The 26,772-nt window shown below is 34.7% G+C and overlaps 1 long non-coding RNA gene across 2 annotated transcripts; it reads left to right on the top strand.

Annotated features, from left to right (window-relative positions):
* Positions 1 to 1,888: 1,888 nt before the first annotated feature.
* Positions 1,889 to 26,772, top strand: LOC122203926. Of its 2 annotated transcripts, XR_006195419.1 has the most exons (4): positions 1,889 to 2,964; positions 3,895 to 3,995; positions 18,717 to 18,805; positions 24,660 to 26,772. It is a non-coding gene; the product is annotated as an uncharacterized LOC122203926 (long non-coding RNA). The 2 variants fall into 2 exon arrangements; XR_006195427.1 differs by lacking the exon at positions 24,660 to 26,772 and having other exon boundaries at positions 3,895 to 4,015; positions 18,717 to 18,853.

Below are 26,772 nucleotides of genomic sequence, written 5' to 3'. Positions count from 1 at the left end.
CTAACAAGGTATAAAATTGTATTTTGTTATTTAAAATTAATATGAATCCTATTATTTATCCAACGGTTTAATATGCAGCTTAATAATTATTATGGTTATCTTTAAGTATGCCATGCTTACCTTATTCAAAAGTGAACAGATAGTAAAGCAACAACTGCTGTGTGATAAACACTTAGGTATAGGAGTATAAACAAGGTTTCTGATCTTGGAATAGTGGAGGCTATTTATGTTTCTGTATAAGCCTTCTTAGTTTGCTAATAAGGTAACATGGTTGTAATTTCATAATTTATTTTATTTTTTGAGAGAGAGACAGAGTATGAGCGGGGGGGGGGTGGGTGGGTGGGGGGGGTGGGCAGAGAGAGTGGGAGACGCAGAATTTGAAGCAGGCTCCAGGCTCTGAGCTGTCAGCACACAGCCCGATGCGGGGCTCAAAATCACCAAGAGTGAGATCATGACCTGAGCCAAAGTCAGATGCTTAACTGACTGAGCCATCCAGGTGCCCCTGTAATTTCATAATTTAAATACTAGGGGAAATGTAAAATGTGTTCTAATTATTTAAGTAAATGAAAGTAGTTTTGTGTGGTTTTACAGTCATGGGGGGAGATAATGAAATTTTGGAGTAGGGAAGTAATGGGATAGAGATGAGGAGGAATCTATAATGACTGCCTGGTTCCTCACTTGGTTGTAGAGTACAACAGTGGTATAATTAACCAGCATAGAGGCAAATGGAGGAAGGCTGGGGATTTTAGTTTATGTGTATGTGTGTATAAGGGCGTGGACTAGAAAACTGGGAAAGGGGAAGGAGATAAGACGTTCAGTGAAGACATTTAATATGGAAGACTGTCACTGGGATATCCATATAGAAAAGTTCAGTAGGGAAGCTCAGCATGTACATCTGAAGCTTAAGAGAAAGGCTGGGGCTAGAAGTGGAGTCACTAAGAAGTGACCACTCAGAGGTGGATGTTGAAAGTTGGGGGGAACTGGATGCCATTCCTCATAGAGACTGAATATAGTGAGAGGAAATGAGAACTAACATTATTAAGTGGGCAGAGTAAGAGAAGGCAGCAAAAAAAAATATATTAAGAACAACTAGCAGAAGGATGGAAGGGGACACCAACGGAGCTCAATGTTCTAGAAGCCAATGGGAGAGAGGATTCAGGAAAAAAGGAGTTAGGATTATCAGAATATAAAGACAGGTCAAGTAAATTGAAACAGATCATGGGATTTGGCAATTTTGTCATTAGTAACGTTTGCTAGTATGCTTTCAATACATTCATTGATGGTGGCAGAATTCTGTGTTGGGTTGAAAATTATTTTAAATTGAGAAAAATTACAGCAGATTTATATTATTTCAAGGCTCTTCATTTCTTCTTGAAAACAGAAATAAAGGATCATTGTAGGGAGTAGTTTATAGAATTGAGGAGGAGATTTTACAGTGAAGAGAGTTTAATATTTATAAAATGTGGGGAGAGTCAGCAGACAGAAGAGATTAGAAAGAAGGAGGAATAAAGGTAAAGAAAGATCTATAGGAGATTAGGGAATGTGGGATCAGGTGTGCAGTAAAGGAGTTGACCTGGAAGAAAAGGATACTTCCTCTGAGATTAGAAGGAAGGAGGTGAAGATAATTAAATGTATAACTTATAAATGTGGAGCAAGAAGGTTAGGAGGTATGTAGCTTATAGTTTTGATTTTTTTTTTTTTCTGGTAAAGGAGACATAAAAGATAAGGGCATAGGGGAAGTAGCAAGTTGGAGTTGAAATAAAGTGGCATAAAATATATGTCCTAAGGAATGGGAGAGGGAATTAGCTAGGGGCAAGGTTATTAGCAGGAGAGACTGATGTATCTGGGAAACTAAGCTAGATAGGAAAAGATATGAAGCTATGCTGGAGACAGTGGTCTGAAAAAAAGAAAAGGGAATGGTTGAGGAACAGAGGTTAAAATAAGGTAAGAAAGCAAGTGTTTAGAGAGGAAGGGAGTGAAAAAATTGGAATGATAGGTGGTGGTCACAGATCAAGAATATTGGAGTCTAAGGTTGTGGAACAATTTCTTGATGATCAGAAGGTTGAAGGTGTGGCTCTGGGTATGGATCACTGAATGAAATGGTTGTAAGCTGGTGGAGTCAGAATTCAAGGTTGTTGTTGGATAGGTTGTCCATATGGACACTGAACTGGCACATCATGGCAGGAAATGCAGGGGAGACAGATACTGAAAGCCAAGTGCCAAAGTCCACTATAAATAAGAGAGAGTGACTGGGCAATAAAGTAATGGGAATGAAACAGAAGAATAAAAAGTTTCCAAGATTGTTCATTATAGCCTTTTTCTCTCTCACAAATTAAGAGTCACGAGGGCAAGGACTATGTCTTACATAATATTGCAAATATTTGTTGATTAATGGATAAACAAATGATGACCTCATCATTTTGAACAAATATTCGTGTTGAATTAGTATTTTTGGAAACTTTGGGTTTTTCTTATTACAAGCAGTTGATACTAAAGAATATACAACAAGATGAACAAGATGTAGAAAAAAACTTCATAATCCAAACCCAGAAATAACCACTGTTAGCCCCTTTTATTAAATTTTCATACCTGTTTGTTGTTTATCCTGGCAATAAATATTCAGCTATAATATCCTTTAATGGCTAAGTATTCCACATAAAATAAGGATATACCATAATTTAAGTAGTATCTTCTTTGGGGATATTATATGTGTTTTTTTCTCTATTTTTAAAAGGGACAATCTAACAGTTAAATTTTTGCTTTATTTCCTTAGGATGCAGTCTTAGAAGTGGATTTTCTGGTAGGGTCTTCATAGCCAGCTTATTTTTCTTTGTTTTAGGCCTATTTCTAACAGACTTGTTATGTGTATTCTTATTCAATTCTGGATTGGATTCAGAAAATTGGACAGTGTTGCAGGTACTGAATGACGTGTAGGCATGCTGATATCCACAAAAGTAAGAACTGGTAAGTAAAAGTCCTTCACAGGAATAATGATAGGTTTTTTTTTTAGCTTATTTATTTATTCTGAGAGAGTGCATGTGTGGGGGGGGGGAGGGGCAGAGAGAGAGGAAGAGAAAGAATCCCAAGCAGGCTCTGCCCTGTCAGAGCAGAGCCCGACATGGGGCTTGATCCCATAACCCATGAGATCATGACCTAAGCTGAAATCAAGAGTCGGACACTTAACTGGCCGAACCACCCAGGCACCCCAATGATGGGTATTTTAAAAACTTGGAATTAAGTTTACTTTTCATGAGCACAATAAGAAATGATTCATGAGCTGAATAACAGGATACAGTGGTCAATTCAGAAATGCATATTCAAATTAAATAAAAACCTCTATGAATAACCTACATATTTGTTGACAGCATCCAATTTTAGGAGAGGTTTTAATAAATCATGAATAATCAAGTTCACAGCTTCTCAAACTTTTTCATAAAAGTGTGGTTAATAGTAGAGAAAAGTGAATAATTGCCTTAGAATGCTTGATCCCAAACTAGAATTTTCTTCAGTTTCTTGTCTTAAATTTAATATAAAGGTTGCGTTATATACCATAGAAGCCCTATGTTTAGTGTAAATATGCTTATAAATTTTTTTAAAATCTTGGAATATAAAATTGATATCTAAGAAGATGCCCCATATTTATTCAGTGGCTTTTGACACCCTGGCATACCATAAGTTTCCTTTGTCCTAAACTGGACTTTTAGAGGAAAGGTTCCAGGTTATTTATGGTTGTACAATATGCTCCTCCTTTTCAGTTTTCTCTTTTATAGTTTAGCCCAGGCTATTTACAGTAGTGTATGGTAGGGAGTAGATTGGTGATTACTCACTTTGAACCTGAGAGTGTTGGAAAGACTGAAAATTCACAGAATGAAAATTTAATATCATATCCAACAGACTGCACTTCAAGAATGTTAAAGAAAGTCATTCAGACAGAAAGGAAATGATACCGGATGGAAATACAGATCTACACGGAGGAATGATGAGCACTGGAAAAGGTAACTACATGGCCAAATATGTAAGTTTTTTTTTCCCATTTAATTCTTTTAAGATAACGATTTAAACACAAACAATAGCAATGTATTATGGGATTTATAATATGCATTAGTAAATATATGTCAATAATAGCATAAAGACCAGGAGGAGAAAAATGGAAATATGATATTATAAGGTTCCTTTATTATATGTGAAGTGGTATAAATTTACTTGAAAGTAAATTGTGATAAATTAAATATGTAGACTATAAACCCTAAAGCAACCAGTAGAATAATAACAAAACAGTTATGGCTAATAAGCCAAAAGGACAAAAAATGGAATCATAAAAAAGTACTCAATCCAGGGGCGCCTGGGTGGCTCAGTTGGTTAAGTGTCCAACTTTTGGTTTCGGGTCAGGTTGTGATCTCACAGTTTGTGAGTTCGAGTCTTGTGTCATGCTTAGTGCTGACAGGATTCTCTCTCTCTTTCTTTCTCTTCCCTTTCCCTGCTTCTCTCTCTCTCTCTCTCTCTCTCTCTCAACAGAAATAAACTTTAAAAAAAAAAAAGTACTCAATCCAAAAGAAGGCAGAAAAAGGAGAAAAGGAGCAATGAACAGATGGAACATAAAACAAATGGAACAAATAGAAGTTAGCAAGACGAGGGGGTGCCTGGGTTGGTTGAGTGTCTGACTCTTGACTCAGGTCATAATCTCATGGTTCGTGGGATACAGCCCCATGTTGGGCTCTGTGTTGGCAGTGTGTAGCCTGCTTGGAATTCTCTCTCTCTCCCTCTCTCTCTTTCCCTCCCTTGCTCATGCTCTTTCTCTCTCAAAATAAAAAAATAAAACATTAAAAAAAAAGAAAATAGCAAGATGATAGGCTTAAATTTAATTATGTCCGTAATCACACTAAATGTAAATGATCTAAAAATCCCAAAGAGTACAGACTGTCAGGTTGGATAGCAAGAAAGACCCAGCACACTTTATATATAGAGATACAAAAATGTTAAGAATGAAAGGATGGTAAAAGATATACCATGCTGATGCTCACATTAGTCAAAAGAAACTGGTGGAGCTGTATTAACATAGTAAAAACAAAGTAAGATTTCAGAGCAAAGGGTATAACTGGGGTAAAGAAAGTCATTTCATAACAATAAAGAAGTCAGTTAATTAGGAGGATGTGATAATCCTAAATGTTTATGCCCCAAATGATAAAAGGTCCAAAATATGTGAAGCAAAAACTGATAGAACTGTAAGCAGAAACAGACAAATCTATAATTATAGCCAGAGATTTTAATAATTGCTTCAATAATTAAATAATTCCATAATAATTAAATTATTATTATTAAATAATAATCCTCTTAAATAGTTGCTAGGACAAGTTGAAACATAGCAAGGACATAGTAAACTCAACACTAGAACATTCCACAAACAGAAGAATACACGTTCTCTTCAAAAAGAGTACATGAAACATTTACCCAAAGAGACCATATTCTTGGTTAGGGGTTAGCAAAGTATGACTATGGGACCAAATCTAGCTTGGTTTTATATGGCCTATGAACTAAGAATGGTTTTCACATTTTGAAAGGTTTCTTAAAAAAGAAAAAATATGTAACAGAAGAGACTGTGTGACCCATAAAGCTTAAACTATTTACTGTCTGATCCTTTATAGAAAAAGTTTGCCAGTCTCTGTTTTAGACCATAAAATATGTCTCAATATATTTTAGAGGATTTAAGTCATGCAAACTATGTCCTTTCACCACAATGGAATTAAATTAGAAATCAATAGCAGAAAGCTAACTGGAAAATCCCTAAATATTTGGAAAGTAAATCACATGCTTCTGTGTAACCCACTGATTAAAGAAGAAATCCAAGGTGAAATTAGAAAGTATTTTGACCTGAATGAAAATAAAAATACAACGTATCTTAATTTATACCAATGAACTGCCTACATTAAAAAATACAAAAAAATCTCAAAGCAATGACCTAACTTCCACCGTAAGAAACTAGAAAAGAACAAATCAAACACAGAGAAGCCAAAGAAATGAAATAATAAAGATGAAGGTGGAAATTAATGAAATAGAAAACAAAGATTAATTGAGAATATCTAAGGAATCAAAGCTTGGTTGTTTGAGATCAGCAAAATTGATAAACCTTTGGCTAGACTGGTTAGGGAAAAAAAAAAAAGAGAAGACACTTATCAGGAATACCAATGTCAGAAATGAGAGAGGTGACGTCATTACAAATTCTACAGATATTTAGAGGATAATAAAGGAATATTATGAACAACTTTAGGCAAAAAAAAAAAAAAAAAAAAAAAATTAACAACTTAGATGAAATGGCCAAATTCCCTGAAAGACATAAACTACCAAAGCTGACTCAAGAAGAAATATATAACCCGAATGGTTATATATTTATTTCCCCAAAATTGAACTTTTAGTTTAAAACATTCCTGTAAGAAAAATTCTGGTCCATAGGATTTTACTAGTGAATCCTTACAATATTTAGAGAAAAAAACCAAAACAAAACAACCAATCGCTGTGAGCTCTTTCACAAAAGTAAAGAGAAAGGAATGTTTTCAGGCTTCTTCTGGAGGCCAGCATTACCCTGATACCCAAGCCACACAAAGACATTACAAGAAAAGAAAACTCTGGACAATTTCCCTCATGAACACAGATGTAAAAAATTCTAGACAAAATTTTATTAAATCCAACAATATATAAAAAGGATAATATTTTAATTGGGTGGGATTTATTCTAAGAGTATAAGATTGGTTTAACATTCAAAAATCAATCATTATAACTCACCACATTAATCTAAAAAAGAAAAGCTGATCATCTCAATAGGTGCAGAAAAAACATCTGACAAAATCCAATATTCATTCCCAATTTAAAAACTCAGCAAACTTAGAATGCAAGGGTACTTCTTCAACCACATAAAGTGCATTTATAGAAAACCTACAGATAATCTCATGCCTATCGGCGAAAGACTGCATGCTTTTCCTGTAACTTCAGGACAACAGAGTAATGTCTGTTTTTACCACTTTTATTCAACATTGGAGGTTCTGCCATGCAATCAGGCAAGAAAAGAAAAAAAACATATTCGTATTGGAAAGGAAGAAATAAAACTGACATAATCATTCATCTGTTCCATTTGGTGGAATCGACAAAACTTACTAGAACTAATAGGTGAATGTAGCAAAATTGCAGGATACAAGATAAATATATAATAATTTGTATTTCTACATTCTAGCAACAAACAACTGAAAATGGAAATACAAAAAATATATAGCCTTTACAATAGCATAAAAAATATGAAATACTTAGGAATAAATCTGATAAAAGGCACAAAGGACCTATACACTAAAGACCGCAAGTATGGTTAGAGAAAGTAAAGACAACTTAAATAATTGGACAGATTTTCCTGGCTCAGTGGGTTCATATCATTAACATGTCAGCTCTCCTTAAATTGATATGTAGGTTCAACACTATCCAAATCAAAATCCCAGTAGGTTGAAAGAAAGAAAGGAAGGAAGGAAGGAAGGAAGGAAGGAAGAAACTTACAAGCTGATTCTAAAATTCATATAGAAATGCAAAGATGTAGAATAGCCCAGTTAACTTTGATAACAAGAACAAAGTTGGAGGACTGACACTACCTGATTTTAAGACTTATTAAATATCTACAGTAATCAAAACAGAGTGGTATTAGTGTAAAAATAGACTAATGGATTAATGTAACAGAATGTAGAGTCCAGAAATAGACCCACATATATAAGGACAACAGGTTTTTGACAAAGTGCAAAGGTAATTCAATGAATAAAGAATAGTTTGTTTTTAACAAATTGTGCTTAGAAGAACTGGATATCCATACATAAAAATAGGAACTTTGATTTACATCTCAAACCTTGTATAAAAATTTACCCCAAATTGATCACAGACCTAAACATAAAGCTTAAAATTACTGTTAAATTTCTGGAAGAGGAGGGTCTGGGTGGCTCAGTCGGTTGAGCGTCCAACTTTGGCTCAGGTCATGATCTCACGGTCTGTGAGTTCGAGCCCCGCATCAGGGTCTGTGCTGACAGCTCAGAGCCTGGAGCCTGCTTTGGATTCTGTGTCTCCCTCTCTCTTTGCCCCTCCCCTGCTTGCTCTGTCTCTCTCTGTCTCTCAAAATTAAATAAACTTAAAAAAAAAATTTTTTTTTTTAATTTCTGGAAGAAAGCGTAAGAAAATTTTTGTGACTCTGAGTTAGACAAAGATTTTTTAGATGTGACAATAAAAGTCACAATCTATGAATGAACAAATTGAGAGATTGGACTTAGTCAATTTTTACAAACTTCTATTCTTTAAAATATACTGCTAAAGAAGACAAGCCCTAGCCTGAGAGAAATATTTGCAAAGCATGTAATAAAGAATTTGTATCAAGAATGTAACAAACTCTCAGGGTGCCTGGTTGGTTCAGTTGTAGAGTATTTGACTCTTAATCTCGGGGTCATGAGTTCTAGCCCCACGTTGGGCATAGGTAACACTTAAAAAATAAATAAAGATAGGGGTGCCTGGGTGGTTCAGTCAGTTGAGTGCCTGACTGCAGCTCAGGTCATGATCTCACGGTCTGTGAGTTCGAGCCCCGCATCAGGGTCTGTGCTGACAGCTCAGAGCCTGGAGCCTGCTTTGGATTCTGTGTTTCCCTCTCTCTCTGCCTCTTCCCTGCTCACACTTTGTCTTGCTCTCTCTCAAAAATAAATAAAAACGTTAAAAAAATTTTTTTTAAATGAAAGAAACTCTCAAACTCTCAAAACTCAACAATGAGAAAACAAGTCTCAAAAAATGGGCAAAAGACTTGGACAGTAACTTCACCAAGCAGATACCCAGATAGCAAATAGGTACATGAAATGATGTTCCAACTTTATTAACCTCATTAGTCTTAGGGAAACAGAATAAAAACCATGATGGAGAAACTGGATATCCATCTACAAAAAATGTATACATATCTATTAGAACAGCTAAAATGAAAAGTGTTGTTAAGGATATGGAGGAATTAGAACTTTGATATACTCCTCTAATAGGGATGTAAAAGGATATAATCAGTTTGAAACAGTTTGGCAGTTTCTTGAAAAGTTAAACATATACTAATATATGACCCATTTCATTGTAGGTATTTCCCCAAGAAAATAAAGCATATGTTCCTATAGACATCTGTATATGAATATTCACAGTTGCTTTATTTTTAACGATCTCTAATTTGAAACAAGTCAAATGTCTATTAACAGATAAATTGTGATATATTCTTACAATGTAATACTCAGCATTAAAAGGTAATGAAGTATTGTTATATACAACAGCCTGGATGAATCTAAAAACGATATTCTAAGTGACGAAAGGCAGAAAATATAAAATTCTAGAAAATGCAAACTAATCTATTAGGACAAAAGGGGAGACGGCCCAGTGGCTGCTTGGCGAGAGACGTGCTAGGAGATTTAAAAAGGCAGGGAAAATTCTCAGGGTTGATGGATATGTTCACTCTTATTCTGGTGACGGTTTTACAGGGGTATAGATGTTAAAACTTAGCAGTTGTATAGTTATCAATTGTATGCATGTTAAAAGTTATTAGTTGTACACCTTAAGTAGGTGCAGTTTATTGAATATCAGTTCTACCTTAGTAAAGTTTTATTAAGCTTAATACATTTAAAAATATATCTATAAAATAAGGGAAAATAACTTCAATTGAAATATAAAAGGGAATTAACATTTATTAGAAACATACTAAGGGGCAAGTACTAGGTAGTTGCTTTAAATAAGAATTACAGTATACATAAATATATCATTTTCTATGTGCACTTTAAATACATTAAGATGTTGAGGCCACTTGGATGGCTCAGTTGGTTGAGCCACTTACTCATGATTTCGTCTCAGATCATGATCCCAGGGTTGTGGATCAAGCCTTGCACTGGGCTTGGGGCCTGCTTAAGATTCTCTCTCCCTCTGCCCCTTTCCCCCATTCCCGTGCTCTCCCTCTCTCTCTCAAATAAAAAAAAAAAAAATTAAATATATTAAGGTGTTAAATCCTCACAACCCTTTGGGGTGTAGGGACTATTATTATCCTCATTTTATAGATGAGGAAAAGGAGGCATTAAGTCACAAAACTTCTGAGTGAGGGAGCTGAAATTTGAACCTGGGAAGTCTTATTTGAATAGATCTTCATGACATCGATAAGGGTACAGCGTTTTAGTTCCAGTTTACAAAATGAGAGAACTGTGACTCACAAAGGCAGTAAATTTTCCAGGGTCGCAGAATTTGTAAGTAATGTCAAGATTTAAACTCAAATTTGTTTTATTCCAAAATTATATACTCTTCTATACTAGATTGCTTGCACTTAGATTTGTGGTTAAATAGCAGGCCTGATGCTATAATCCTAGTGATAACTCAGACTATGTGATCCACTTTTCCCATACCCCTTTTACCACTCAATGTGTTGTCTGGCATGTTTGTTGACTATAGATTAGAATATCTATTTCTATCTCTATTTCTATCTCTATCTCTATATAGCATCAATAAGCAAGTAAGAGCTCAAAAATTATTATTGTTGCTTTGTCTTGACAATTCCATTTTCGATATTCATAGTAACTGTTTCTCTTGAAACTAAGAGATTGAATGTGTGACTTTGAAGGATCTTTTCAGGCTAATATTAAAGCCAGTAACTTGTCTATGCACTTCTATAAGTACAATTAAACAGATGATATGTTCCTATATCCCTAAAATTGAACTGGAGAAATTTCTTTTACTTTTCCATGATATCTTCCTTTTCCTGTGAGTGAGTGAGTGTGTGTTTTAGATTATGGTTACTAGAGTGGGAGATATGGTTTGATATGTGATCCAAGTGGCCCCCAACGAGACTTTCTTGGTTAAAGTCATGAGAGTAAGCAAGAATGCAGGAACATTTGTAAATTGCTAAATAAAGTATTCCATTATACTGAACAGAGTTCAAAAGGCATAAAACTTTTACAATAAAAATATTTTTTTAGGTGAATTTTGGAGTCAGTATGGTATTAGTTAAGAAAAGTGGCATTGGAATCAGATCTGAACTCAAATCCTCGTTCTGCCTACTTATTATCTAGGTTACCTTGAAGATATAACTTAACTTGGGCCTCAGTTTTGCCCATCTGTGAGATGGGTAATACCTCATTGAGTTTTTGTGTGTTAAATGAGATAATAAATATGTGAGCACATAACACAGTATCCAACATACAGAAAGTACTCTAATAAATGTTCTACTGTTAGCTACTATGAAGGTACTTCTATATAAATATAGGAATCCAAAGCCATATCTGATTAATGATTAAATGGTGAAATTATTTTATGATATAATCTCCTGTGTACAGAAAATATATCAAATAGATTACAAAAACCCTGAGTTCAGGGAGTATTGAACCTGATCCTTTCCTATTTAAAGAAACATGTAGCCTAGCACATTCTAAAATTGAACCGTCTTTAAAGGTGAGTTTCTATTCACGTGGTTCCATAGCCAAGATTTGCTTTGGAAATGGAAATTCACGTTGACCCTGACAGTTTTACATAAAACAAACTCCAGGGGCACCTGGGTAACTCAGTCGGTTACATGTCCAACTTTGGCTCAGGTCATGACCTCCCAGTTTGTGAGTTTGAGGCCCGTGTCAGGCTCTGTGCTGACAGCTCAGAGCTTGGAGCCTGCTTTGGATTCTGTGTCTCCCTCTCTTTCTGTCCCTCCCCTGCTCGCACTCTGTCTTCTCTCTTTCCCTCAAAAATAAACAAACATTAAAAAAATATTTTTAAAACTCCAAATTTAACTTTTAAATAGTTTGAATGACTTGTGCTAATGTATATTTTATATTCTATATTTTTTGAAGCCATGGCCTTTATACAAAGGTACACAGTCAAAAGTTGCAGATACTTATTTTGTTTGTTTTATTTTAAGGCACATAATGTGTATAAGTTGGCTAGGAGGACATTCAGTTAAAAATTCGTAACTTCCAGGGGCGCCTGGGTGGCTCAGTCGGCTCAGGTCATGATCTCAAGGTTCATGAGTTCAAGCCCCATATCGTGCTCTCTGCTGTCAGCGTGGAGCCTGCCTCAGATCCTCTGCCCCCTTCTCTCTCTCTGCCTCTCCCCTGCTCCCACTCTCTTTCTCAAAAAATAAACTTAAAAAAAAAATGCAGAACTTCCAATGAGATAATCCAGTAAGAATAAATCTTTCAATTTTATTCATTCATTTTATTATACTCCCTCACTAAGGGGTCAGTCAAAATGAAGAGTCGATATTTAATAAAGGACAGCTTTATCTGACCTGAAGGAAAGAGTTCCAAAGATAGATCACCTTCTTTGAAATTGCTTTGAAATTGATACCTCATCTTAGAGTCAAAGTTCATACATAGCCATTTGATCTTCTTCACTGCATTTCCTCATTAGTCCATTGAGTTTCCATCAATTTCTATATGATGATGACTTACACATGTACAGTAACAGGCCCAACAGCTGCTCAAGAGAGCTTAAGTCCTCTGTCTTCTGGTGACATCCCATTTAGATCTGACAGTAAGTTCATTTTTTTCCCTTCAAGCTATTTCTTCCAAATTTCTTAGTTATTCTTGTTGACAACACAAATTTTCGGACCTTCAAACTTATCTTATGTTCATTTCTTTATTTTCTTATCCTCCCATAGGTAAACAAGTGTTAAATTTGTTACTTCTTATAGTTGCTTCTTTATTATATACTTCAGACCTGTATCTTTTCATTTTTAAAACTGCCCATTTAATCCAAAGCTCTTAAGTGTCTAGTTTGTGTTCTAGGCTCTTGTATTATACTGCATTGCATTACATTGCCTTGCTTGTATTGCATTACAGCCTCTTGGTATTTTCCCTAGTCCCCATCCTGTCTTACCCCTTTTCCCACTAGCATATACAAACTCTGTAGAGAAGTATTGCTAGGTGAATAAAGAACACCTGATTGACTAAAAAAAAGGAATTTAAATAGAATCTCCTTTCAGTGATTCCACCTACAAGGAAAGGAGAAGAACAGAGCCTTCAGGAATTGAATCACAACCTAGACATCTACTGAATGGGAGAGTGTTGCTAGGAAGAGACATTATACATAATAACCACTGGAAAGATAAAAGGAGATATGAAATTCAACTTTTTGCTTTCTTTCCCTTTTTGCTTTTCACATAGTTCAGTTGGGAATCTTTCTAGGTGCAGTATTTATTTTGTTTGTGTTAGTCTGGTCATTATAAAGTTATCTAGGAAGCTAGGAGAGCTGACCAGCAGAAGGGAAAAAAAGCAGTCTATTCTGACTACACTGACCAAAGGAGTTCAATTCATACCAAACATCTTTCTCCCACTTAGAAAACATCCTAGCATTTAAGGCCTTCTACTATAAGCCCATTACTAGTTCTTTTCCTTTCTCTTTCATTTCTCTCTGCTCTCATATTTGTGTCGACTGTTCCTATCCAGTTGTCACGCCTTGGACATGCAGTTCCTGGGCCTGCCCTGCAGTAGTTCTGAGGACTGCTCTATCTCTAGTGCCTTCAACAGTGCCTAGCACGTAGCACACAGTGAGCACTCAATACGTGTTGGATGAACGAATCAATGGTTGGTTATCTTTTCCCTCTGGCAATCCAAATCCACTACAGCTTTAAAAACTCTGCATGAAATTTGCCTATTCCGGTAAACTTCTATCCATTATCAATCTAGTTTTTAAATCACTTCATTTTCCATATCCCCTTAGCAATTATTTATAGTTTGCATTTGATTCATATACTTACTATGTTTCTTTTCAAACACTCCCACATCCTTTTTACCTATGTTATATTTTCAATTAAAATGTATCAAATTTTACATATTGGAAATGCTGCTCGACAGTGCCTCATGTGCTATAGAAAGCAAGACACTTGATAGGTGGGCCGGCTACCTCCTTAAAAGGAGGACATTCTCTAGATCATTGTGATCATCCTTGAAAGGGAGTTTAGATACATAGATAAGTTCTGTTTTTTTGCTATTTCACTATATATTGTGTGACCTTGAGTAAAATCATTCCTTCAGTGCTTAGTTTAAGAACAAATTAAGAAACTGTTTCCAAAGCAAAAACATTTTAAAGTTACGGAAGAATCTACATGTTGGTACATTTCTCCAGAAATATTTAATGTAATATAAAAGTTCTAGCTGGTCAGGACACCTGGGTGGCTTAGTCGGTTAAGCATCTGACTTCAGTTCAGGTCATGATCTCATGGTTCATGAGTTCGAGCCCCGCATTGGGCTTGCTGCTGTCAGCACAGAGCCTGCTTTGGATTCTTTGTCCCCCCCACCCCCCCACCCCCCCACCCCCCGCCGCCCATCCCCTACTTGCACTCAAAATAAATAAATAAACTTAAAAAAAAAAGTTCTGGCTGGTCAATTTGAATCTTTTCTTGTAATTTCCACAGAGATGTCCATGCAGCAAAGAAACTGAAACAGTATTATGTAGAAAATATCACCAACCATAGAAAGACCCCTAATGTCTTCATTGAGAAGAACCAGAGATAACATCCTGATTTTTGCAGTACTCAAGCTACTCCTTAGTTGTCTCATGAAGGAATTAATGTAGTGGAACACATTCAAGGAATTGCTGAGGTCAGAATAAGAATGTGGAAAGTGAAGTGATGAATCACTGGATTCTACTCCTGAAACCAATACTACACTGTATGCTAACTAACTTAATTTAAATAAATTAAAAAAACAAAATGAGATACCTTAAAAAAATGTACAAAGTGTAAGAGTATTTTCTATAATGGATTTTTGAAGAGTTAAATTAAGAGTCATATACTCTCTGGCCTCTTTCCCCATCTACACTGTCTTCTGGCAATAATAAATTTGGGCAACCTATACAAAACAATTTCTAAGGACGCAGTAGCAGTTTCTGCGTCATTCCCATTTCCTCCTCTGTAAAAGAGGGTTAATCAGACATTAACATGAAAATATGGGGGGAAGAAAAATACCAAACCAAAGAACTGAGTTTTAGTTCTACTGACATTTATATATCACACTTCCTGTTTATGATTTCAGAAACGCAGCCATGCAGTGCTTCTATTAAAAACTGAGTGATTAAGAACAGTTTCAGGGTTACAGTGACAACTTATCCAAAGGAAAAAAAAAACTCACTAAACTTACTATTGCCTTCATCGGTGGAATTGCTATCTTTGTTGTGTAAAAAGTTAAATATTTTTCAAACATTATTTACTAATAGTGTAGTTAAAGGGGAGCTTGGTGGTCTTTTGTCCCTAAAACAAGTAATTAGACATGAGTCTTCGTTCTAAATTTGACTAATTAATGGAATAGGAAAACCAAACCAACCCCCAACTAATATATACCTATAGGTATGTATAGATGCAAGTATGTATATATATACACATATATACGTATATATATATATGTATATGTATATATATATATATATACACATATGTATATATACATATATATATGTATATATATACACACATATATATATATACACGTATATATATATGTGTGTATATATATAATAATTGCAAAAATTTGCTTTTTTCCCCTCCGTTTTAGATTTCAGCTGCCAGTTGGTTATTGTTAGGCAGTAATTAACAGTCCCGCCTGCAGGAGGGAAAGGGTAGAGGTGAATGCAATTCTTAAAGCCCCTTTCTTTTACGGTTTGTTCTGTCTGAAGGTAATCATGTGTTTATTTTTTAGTGTCTACTTCAGATTTTGTGTGTGGAGGTGTGTGTGTGCGCAGAGAGAGAGCACTCAAGTGAGCAATAACTCTTCCTAGACATCCAAATCCATGTTCTCATTTCTTGTTGGCCACAAAGATAAACTTGTTCCCAGCTTCCCTTGCAGTTGGGTGTAGGCATGTGACCAAGTTAGAGCCAATGGAATAAGAACAGCAGTTCTGTGTACTACATTTTAGTCTCCTAAAAATACTTGCCTTCTAACAGACTGTCATAGACAAGACCCTCCAGGAGGCCTTGGAAGTTTGGTACTGAAAGCCTAGTTACTGGAAAACCTTGGAAACTAAGTACTGAACTACTTGTCTATTTTAGCAAGAAACTTGTTTATTTTAGCAAATATAATTGGAGCCATTATACATTTGGGTGTTGATCTGTTATGGCAATTAGCCTACCCTAATTAATGTGATACATAAAACTTGTATTTACAGTGTCCCTTTGATGCATGACTCCAGCGGGTGGGCACTATTTACATTGTAATGTATGTAAATGGCATTTCCTGAAGCAGGATTAAGAAGCTACAGGTATATATAAATATGGATATCCATATATATATATATATATATATATATATATATATATATATATATATATTAAAATAAATTTTCACCCTAGGAGAGTTAAGCAATACTTAGTTCTGCCAAACTAACTCCAACTTCTCTCTTGGATTTTACTGCACACAAGCATCGCTTTGTGATTGATGATGAGGGAAAATGTATACTTAGGATACAAATCAGATCTCTTTCTTAGATTTGTTCAACTGTTACTATATAGTGTTCTTATAACCTAATAAATACCTCTGGTATGCATTAGGCTGAAAGAGTGTTAGGATCCCCTGCCTACCCCCACCCACTCTAAGCTTACTGCTATGAGTAACAAAAACTTTTCTGATTTACTTTTCTCATTTGTAAGACGAGAGTTGGATTGTGTAACCTCAAAGGTCCTGTCACTAAAATTCTATTGATGACTGTAATGTCCATAGCTATTGGTAGAAACAATCATTCATGTGAGTATTGGTTTGGATTCCAAATTCATTCTATAGAGATCGTTAAAAGTAACTTGAAGTTTTGAAAAAAGGTATGTAAGTTGCACCAGTTCACAAAGACGCACATCAGAAGTTTCACTCTTCTCCTGAACAAAAACTATTAAGTTGAAAAGGTGTTTAACTCAGAACATTTTTTAGGGTAATTTTAAAGCAGTGTGTCACCTGATCCCTTTGCTCATGGGGGGAGAAGTACCAACACTAGTGCAGAATGTGAGATCTACTGAAATAATGTACCATATTGCAAAAAAAAAAAAAAAAAAAAAAAAAAAAAAGTAGAAAACTAAATAGCAGATTGTGTAGTTGTTCACTGAATTTAATAGTTACAAGTTTAAATTTTATTTCTCCTAATTGTATATTTGTGTTCCAATGTTTCAGCGTAACCATTAATATTATAGCAAGCTCAGAATCATGGCAATATCACCAAAGTCATAGTTACCTTTGTCATAGTTAACACACTAAATCACATTTTTGGTGTAGCTAACAGAAATGAATATTTATTTGCCTATTTGTCTGCTGTTGGGGCTTTAATCTCATGGATTTCAACTATGGGTAAAGCGAAAATATACATCATCCAGACTTGATGCAGGCACGGGATTGGCTTTAATTCATTCTTTTACTGCAGGAGAGCTGCAGAAATATGGACCTCACTCAGGGATGATACTGTTTTAGAAAGGAGAAAGAACAGGCTCTGTAACATTGTCCAAAGTGGAGTTTTTTTATATTATCAGAAAGCCATATATAGGCTGGAATAGATAAGAAGAAGGAATCAGAGTGATTTTTTTTTTTCCACACAAAAGGAATAAAACGAGAAAGCCTATAATAGTATTTATTTTGGGTACTAGGAGACAAGTATAGATTCTAAAATATCCTTTACAATACTGCAGAAATTGGGAAAAAAAAATCTTCAGAATGAGGGCACGGATAAATACATTTTGGTATATATCCCTATGTTGGAATGCTATGCAGATATTAAAAACATGTTTTTTTTTTTTAATTTTTTTTAACGTTTTTTATTTATTTTTGAGACAGGGAGAGACAGAGCATGAACAGGGGAGGGTCAGACAGAGGGAGACACAGAATCCGAAACAGGCTCCAGGCTCTGAGCTGTTAGCACAGAGCCCGACGCGGGGCTCGAACTCACGGACCGCGAGATCATGACCTGAGCCGAAGTCGGCCGCTTAACCGACTGAGCCACCCAGGCGCCCCAAAACATGTCTTAAAAAATATTCAATAACATGAAAAAATGTTCATTATAAACATTTATTCTTACTAAATCCTTTATTCTTACTAAACAGGGATCAGTCTTATTCTTTCCAACCTCTGTCCTCTTTCTGCCGTTTCCTCTCCATCCCCAGGATAAATAGGAGCACAATGGAAGAAATGTTTAACACAGAGACACACGGATTGTGATATTTAGAGCCTGAAGTGATTTTAGAGATAATTTAGTTAAAATCCATCAGTTTGCAAAGGAAATGGGCACTCTCAAAAATGAAATGTTTCATCTAAGGTTTCAATTCTTTTAGTATTATCACTTGCTAAAACTTAGGGTTTCTTACTCCCCAAATTGGGAATGTTTCACTTTCTACTTCAACATTGCTATATCAGAGATTGGGTCAGACCAGAGTAAAGAGAGTAATAAAGGGAAGGCCAAATTCTAGATACTCTTTCTAGTCTATCCTTTCTTTTGGAGGGGGAAGTACTGGTTACAAGGGGATGACAATGACCAGTCATAAAAGAGCTATAGGGTATCTGGATGTAGAGATGTCTATATTTCCTAATAATTGAAAATCTTTAATGTTTTTCTTAATACAACTTTAAAAATTCTTGGGGTAGAACCCAAATCATTTCTTTTTCTCACTTAAGTAATATTGGTAATGAAAGTGACTAGATTATAGTTTAGGACTATTTATTTATTCATTTGCTTTTGTCTATCTCTTCCACTAGAATGTATCTTATAGGAGGAAGATCTTTTTTCAGTTGACTCCAGTGCCTAGCAAATGTTTGATACACAAAAGATGTTTAATAAGAATTTGGTGAGTGAATTAATAAAGCAGTAATCCTTTATTTACTTAGACTAGATTTCTTCTGGATATTTTCCTCAAGTTTTGCAATCCTATCACCAGTCTAAATCAGTTTTAGAATTAGGTAAATCTGCTCTGTTCATATGCTCTGTATTTCAGTCTTGCACAGTAGAACTGTTTTGTAATATTAATTTAGGCGCTGTTAAAACTCTTGTGCCAAGTTTACTTAGTTTGGGAATGATGTTGGCCTGCAGTTTTATTTAACTGAGCCATGGAGGTGCCCCGGCCTGCAATTTTTTTTAGATTTCCATCCACAGATGAAAGTGTACATTTATACCATGAATTAGTGATATACATGTGATGTACAAGTCAGGAGGCAACACTGTTGGGTGAGTATATTTGAAAATAGGAAAAAAGAGATTGTGATGCCTTGAAAAATAGCATTAGGCCAAAATAAGTATATATTTAAACTTACATCCTCAAATTAAGTATAAGTTTTGAACCTGACAAAAACAAGTAGATATTTTGAAGAGTGGATTTTTCCTTAAAGTAAGATATTAAAACCAAAACACTAAACCCAAACTTAAATATTAATCTCAATTTTATTTTTTTAATTAAAAAAAATGTTTATTTTTGAGAGAGACCAAGTGTTGGGGGGGGGAGGGGCAGAGAGTTAGGGAGACACAGAATCCGAAGCAGGCTCCAGGCTCTGAGCTGTCAGGTCCAACTCAAGAACGGTGAGATCATGAAGTTAGACGCTTAACCAGCTGACCCACCCACATGCCTCATCTCAATTTTAAAAGGTACCCCACATAAAATTTTCTCCTTAGATTTATTTTCAATATAAAACTGTGTAGGAAATTAATTAAAAGATTTTTTTACAGCAAGGGGCGCCTGGGTGGCTCAGTTGGTTAAGCGTCCGACTTTAGCTGGGTCATGATCTCACAGCTTGTGAGTTCAAGCCCCACGTGGGGTTCTGTGCTACAGCTCAGAGCCTGGAGCCTGCTTCAAATTCTGTGCCTCCCTCTCCCTCGGCCCCTCCCCTGCTCATGCTCTGTCTTTCCCTCTTAGAAATAAGTAAACATTAAAAAAATAAAAAAAATAAAAAGATTTTTTTTACAGCAAATGTTTTACCATATGAAGAAGTTTAAAACTATTGGCCTTTTAGCTCACTTCTAGGAATTTATCCTAATTTAGGAAATAATCTGAAATGCTAAAACAGATGTAAGTATAAAAAAGTTCATAGTAATATTACTCATAAGAAACTAAGGAAAATAGTTTAAATGACCACTTAAAGGAAATACTACTCAAGGAACATTATACAGCCATTGAAAATATTTTTGAAAGAGTTTTAAATAATTTGAGGAAACATTTGTGATATAGTGTTAGGAAAAAAGGAAGTGTACTCAAATAGTTTAAACTTCATAAACTACATGGAACTAGGACAACCTCAATAGTCAGTTGCCTGTAAATAAAAGAATTATTGGTTTTTTTCTGCTGTCCTTTACAAAAGGTGTTTCCTTTACTTATTTTATTTAAACATATTTTCAGGGGCGCCTGGGTGGCTCAGTCGGTTAAGTGGCTGACGTCGGCTCAGGTCATGATCTCACGGTCTGTGAGTTCGAGCCCTGTGTCGGGCTCTGTGCTGACAGCTCAGAGCCTGGAGCCTGTTTCAGATTCTGTGTCTCCCTCTCTCTGACCCTCCCCCATTCATGCTCTGTCTCTCTCTGTCTCAAAAATAAAATAGACGTTAAAAAAAAAAATTTAAACATATTTTCAAAATTTTCTTCACTTACATGTACTACTTTTCTAATCAGAAAAATCCATTACTTGTCATAGATATGTGTTCATGTCCCAGTGATATGTTTTCAGTGTCATGTCAATATAAATATTGTTGAACAATAGAAAAGTTTGATATCATATAAATCCAAATAGTGGAGTTTCCAAAAAAAAAAAATACTGATACATATCCTATAACTTGTAAAATTATAATGGTTTAATATAGTTTAGTAATGATTTTAACATAGCAGGCTCTCAGCATGTTTGTGGATGATGGAGATAGAGAAGGTGCACCTCAATTTACCAAGTTCCTGGAATCTGTCAGTTAGCTAGTACCTTTCCCACCAAGAGTTTAATCATACAGTATAGTGTCAAAAAGCTGTCCATAAAATTGCTCTTAGTTTGTGTGGTATACTTTTGCAAACTATTACTTTCTACTTCAAAAAGAACAGTCTCTTATGTGCTAAATTTTTAAAAAAATGTTTTTTGAGAGAGACACAGTGTGAGTGGGGGAGGGGCAGAGAGAAAGGGAGACACACAATAATCTGAAGCAGGCTCCAGGCTCTGAACTGTGAGAACAGGGCTCCATCTCATGACCTGAGCTAAAATCAAGAGATGCTTAACCAACTGAACCACCCAGGTGCCCCTCTTATGTACTAATTTTTTATAACCACAGAAGAGAGAAAAATTTGTTCTTACCTTGTTTATTTTGGTCAGCTGTAAGCTTCAGGTAAGACTCTGTGATCTGACATCATCAGTAAAAAAGGTTTCTTGTGGAAATAACTGGCAACAGTACTTACCCTGTAGGCTTGTTACAAGTTTTAGAGATCATGTATGTAAAGTCCCTATCAAGTGCATTGCACATTGGCATTCAGTAAATGGTGGCTATTATGACAATATATAATATTACTATGACATCTTACTGTTATATTCCTATATAGAGGGTGAGTTGAAAAAATATGAATTATAATCTATTTTAAAACATTAATCTAGTCTTCCAGATAAAGATGGGGAGTAAGGGAAGAGCACAAAATTTCTCTCTCCAAATATCTTACAATACAGGAAAAACAAACAACAGTAAAAACTCCTTTAAAAAAAAAAATGTCTACAACCTAAGCCAATGAAGGCCAAAATCTATTATTTGAAAACAAATACATTTGGAATTTCAAGAAATGAAATACGGTTGGAAATCAGATTGTCAACAAAAGGCAAGACTGGCAATCCCAGCACATTCCCTGAGTCAATTCATTCTTCTTTTCTCCTAGATGATCATGCCTCATCTCTGAGAAGAGATGATATAAACAGTTTCAATATGATATATTGTTTATCCAGTTCTAGGGGGTAGTGGCTGCTTCCTGAAGTTACTCTTATTTTCACTACTCCCTTTTTGCATTTTCAGTTCTATAGCACCTATCTGACCAATTCTTTGTACTCAGTTTTTGCTGTTGAAATTCTTAACAGCAACCAGAACAACTCCTCTTAAGTATATACATCATCTCCCTGCTCCTCATCAGACTTGGAACAAAATTCAGTCTCCTCACTAGGGCCTACAACCCTTTTTGTGAGCTGGCCTGTCCATTTCTCTAGTCTCGTCTCTCACCACTTTCTGGCTCTAATTGGCTCTGATCATTCTGTCTTGAACACACCACTTTCCCACTTACAGGGCCTTTGTACTTACTCTTTTCTGCCTCTGGATTGCCCAGGTCTTCCCCTGACTTACGCCTAACTTCATTCAGATCTCTTCTCAGATGTCATCTTAGAGAGACCTGCTGTCATGCTCCATTTAAAATGCACAATTCCTTCCCCCATTCCTCCCAATTTCCTACCTGGTGTTGTTCTTATTACTACCTGACACTGTTTTAAGTTTATTTCTCCCTCCCCTATCCTTAACTAAAAGCTCTTCATAAATGTAGGAATATGTTCTTATTTTCCACTAGTGCTGGCACTCAATACATTCTAGTTGATAAATGCATTTAATAAATTGTAGTCAATGTAGAGGAAAAGGAGAACAAAGTAATTGCAAAGAAGATCATATGTAAGTGAGACAAAGATAACATAAAGCCTGATTCATCTCCCTGAGTACATAATGCAACAAGTGAATCAGAACAAGCACTGTAAAGATGTAACAGAAGAGAATTTCCACAAAATAATGAAAAGAACTGAATCTGCAGAAAAATATTAGACACATAATATTCAGTATTGAGGCATTTTCTGGTTAAGCTACTAACCATAAAGAATGAAGGAAAACCTTTTCAGACCTCCAGGAGACAACTAAATAACTTATCAAGAGGGAGGAAATCATGCTGGCCTTAGACTTCCTCTAAGCAATATTCAAAGTCAGAAAACAAAGGAAAAATGTCTGCAGTTTTAAGGCAAAGCCAGCACAACCCCAAACTATTATATCTAAATAAGTGTCATTTGAGAATTGATGAAAAGACCAACACAAGCATCCTTGGATCCATATAGAAGAAAACCCCAAAATTACTTAGTGAAGGGCAGATAACTGATGAATCAAAATTCAGTAACTAAGATACTGAGAACCAAGGCATATTGTGAGCACGGGATTAAAATGCAAATCAAGACCAAATGATCAAAGAAATTAGGATTATAAAACAAATAGACATTAAAACCTCAACTTTGTAAAAATAATGATGTAATGATGTAAAAATATATTTTTCATAGCAGAGTCTATTAGCATTTCTAAATTTGAAACATAAAAGTCTCCAGACTTTTTTAAACTTCAGATATTTTAAGAAATAAAATCTCTTGTAGTAAAGAAACATTTTTCTAAAAGTTCAGCAAGTACTTCAGTTTCTTACCACTTCCAAATTAAAAATTTTAATTTAATGCTTTTAACTTAAATGTAAAGTACATATTCTGATCTTAAATAGATTATCTTATTTGTATAAATGCATAGAAATATGCCTAACATGATATTCATTTAAAATTGATAGTAAAATCTGGGATCTGATATTTAAAAACCTTCCTGTAACTTTCTACATTAAGTTATTTATCAGTGAACATGTATTATTTTTATGAAACTAACAACACTATTACCCATAACAATGTGAATATACTTAATACTGCTGAACTGTACATTTAAAAATGGTTAAGATGGTAAATTTTAATTGCTATGTCTTTAACCACAAAATTTAAAAATAAATATTAAAAATACTGTTAAAAAACTTATAAAATAGATCTAGCCAAGGGGCACCTAGGTGGCTCAATTGGTTAGGCGTCTGACTTCGGCTCAGGTCACGATCTTGCAATTCGTGAGTTCAAGCCCCATGTCAGGCTTTGTGCTGACAGCTCTGAGCCTGGAGCCTCCTTTGAATTCTGTGTCTCCCTCTCTCTCTGTCCCTCCTCCGCTCACACTGTCTTTCTCTGTCTCTCAAAAATGAATAAATTTTTTAAAAAATTTAATAAAATAGATCTAGCCATTATAGCTTTATAGATGGATTATGACTATGCTAAATTTTTCTTAAATCAACTTTTCCATCAAAGGTAACCCGTCAAATTACACCATTCACATAATACTCTGTACTTCCTGCCTATACCTTATCTAATTTAATTTTAGAAAACATTGTTATAAGTATGTAAAATGAAGAATACTTATAAAGAGTAATATGTTGATACTTTATTAAATATCCTAGTGTTACATAAGAATGTAAATATGTCATTTGATTTATGTATTTTGGAGGAAATCTTTTAATGATTTTTTTCTGATTGTTAAAATAATTTGTGCTCATTTTAGAAAATATGGGAAAGAAAAATTACCATAACCACATATAATGCACTATGCTGTATTTTTACCCATCCTTTTACTATGCATATAAATGAATACATCTTCAAATAAATGAGGAGAGATAGTTTTATAGCCTAAAAAATTGAACTGTACATTAAATTTAAATATTAGTATTTTTCTGCATTAAGACTTTTAGTGATTGCATAATATTCCATTAGATTGATATACCATGGCTCATTTAACCACTCCTTTACTGTTGAATATTCAGATTGTTTCCTCTGTATAGATGCTGTACTGAATATATATATAAGTCTTTGACTTTGTATTTGATTATTTCTTTAGGATTGGTTCCTGGAAGTGGAACTACTATATCAAAGATTTGGACATTTTTAAGACCCCAGAAAGGTAATATAGTAATAAATGCGACTGTAAGTTTTAACACATTCTTAGCTACACTAGTTATTAACACTTGAATTTTCAATCTTTGTCAGTCTGATAATAGGGAGACTCATTGTGTAATTTGATAAAATTGCATTTTTGCTCATATATTCATATTAATAACTTAACTACCTCAAGGACTTAATATTCTTTGTCTTTTCCATGATGCTTACTCAGCTGGTGAAGAAATGTATTTTTTATTGACTTTGGCAGTATTTCTTTTAAAATAAATTATATTTTGAACACATAGAAAGGTGAAGAAAAATAGCATAAGGAAGGATCCAGATTTATTTTACTTAGTAAAAAAAGGTAAGATTGTATTTAATTATTAATGTAGTGGTAAATAGAACATTATTACTAGAAGCTAGCAATATCATATTTTATTTATTGAATTTATTTCTTTATTGAAATCATACTGAATTTATTGCTTAATGTGCCATTTTCACTACAGCACTTTCCAAAATGCTTACTAAATGCTTAGCTTATAAGATTAAGAAAAACATTCACTAGATAACTACTTTGAAATAATTGCCCCAACCCTGCTTTCATTCACGATGCCTAGAAATAGACTTGCCTACTTTAATTTTCTTTCATGTTGTTATTACTATGAAGTCATTCTATAGATAGGGTAATAAGCATTCTGGCATAAAGAAAAATAGCATCTGTACAACGATATGGCACAGTTTGGTTGGGGCTGTTCCTCCTTCAGAACTTCATTACATAATTTGAAAGTGTTTACTTAAGCTCCTTTGGGCTGCCTCCATGGTAGCTATGAAGTCACAGAATTAGGACCAGTTTGGGGCCTGATAACAACGTCTGTTAGTTTAATGTGAACACTGTGTCAATTTTTTTTTTTATCATTGCTGTATAAGAAACTTTAAAAACAAAGATATACTTAATTCATTTCATTTTTTAAAACAAGTATGCTTCTTCAAAAATCATTAATACACAAAACAAGGGATTCATAAATGTATGTTTGCTCATTGTCTAGGTGTATTTATTTTAAAATCTGTATTCCATACCATGAATTCACAGTATGATTTTGACTCAGTATAATTATAAATAATTATGCAAAATTACCAAAATGTGTAGAGGTATTAGACAGCCTTTAGGAGAGTATGAATTATTAAAATTCTATTTCTACACCAAGACCACTATTTCTATCTCTAAGTCACAAAAGAAATCTAAGAGAACATCATAGATGTATAAATTATAATAATATCAGCTTTAGGAGAATTTAAAAAGATACCAGGTTATAAGAAAAAATTATTTTCTCTTGATTACTCAAAGAAAGGTAATATTTTCAGTTCCTGAGAGAGAGAACTCTTGTTCCTTGGCCAACCAAATAACTAGGTGTATTGGTTTTAAAGAAAAATATTGCAATATACATTGTAAACGTGGAAGAAGAATCATTTAAATTTTGTATTGTAATAATCAAATGGTATATCACCTTCAAGGCAACGTGAAAATTTTTTATAAAATACCTAAAATCTCAACCATCCCTTTAGAATTACTGAGTTTTATGAATAAACAAGCCTAAGTCACGATCCTGTTATCTAAAAGCATATAGACCTCTTAAAGAAATGTCATTTTGTTTTAATTATGTAACATGAATTTATTATAAAATTACTTGTTGGAATAATCTCTGTAGCATTTTGCTTTTTAACTAACTTTGAGAAGTTAAACTGATGGCCTTGCCAATGATCTAGTGAGGTACAAAGTCAGGGATAATTCAGGGAAGAAACAGAAAAAACCTTTAGGACCTGATCATCACTCTGGAGGTATAGCCACTCTAGGGGTCCTACGTGGATTGGGAGAGAGGGGTTTCTGTGTATAGGCGGCCTGATCTGGAGGGGGAGGATGGACAAGGGGGAGAAGAGGGAAAGATTATGAGACAAACTGCCTACTCAGATTGGTTTAGGTTTAGCTTTGCTGTAACAATGAAATGTGGTGGGGTTTTTTTGTTTGTTTATTTATTTTGAGAGCGAGCGAGCGAGTGCATGTGCATATGGTATGA

The sequence above is a fragment of the Panthera leo genome, chromosome A1 (assembly GCF_018350215.1).
Source record: "Panthera leo isolate Ple1 chromosome A1, P.leo_Ple1_pat1.1, whole genome shotgun sequence".
NCBI classification, from domain to species: Eukaryota; Metazoa; Chordata; class Mammalia; order Carnivora; family Felidae; genus Panthera; species Panthera leo.
This window is presented reverse-complemented; position numbering and strand designations above follow the sequence as displayed.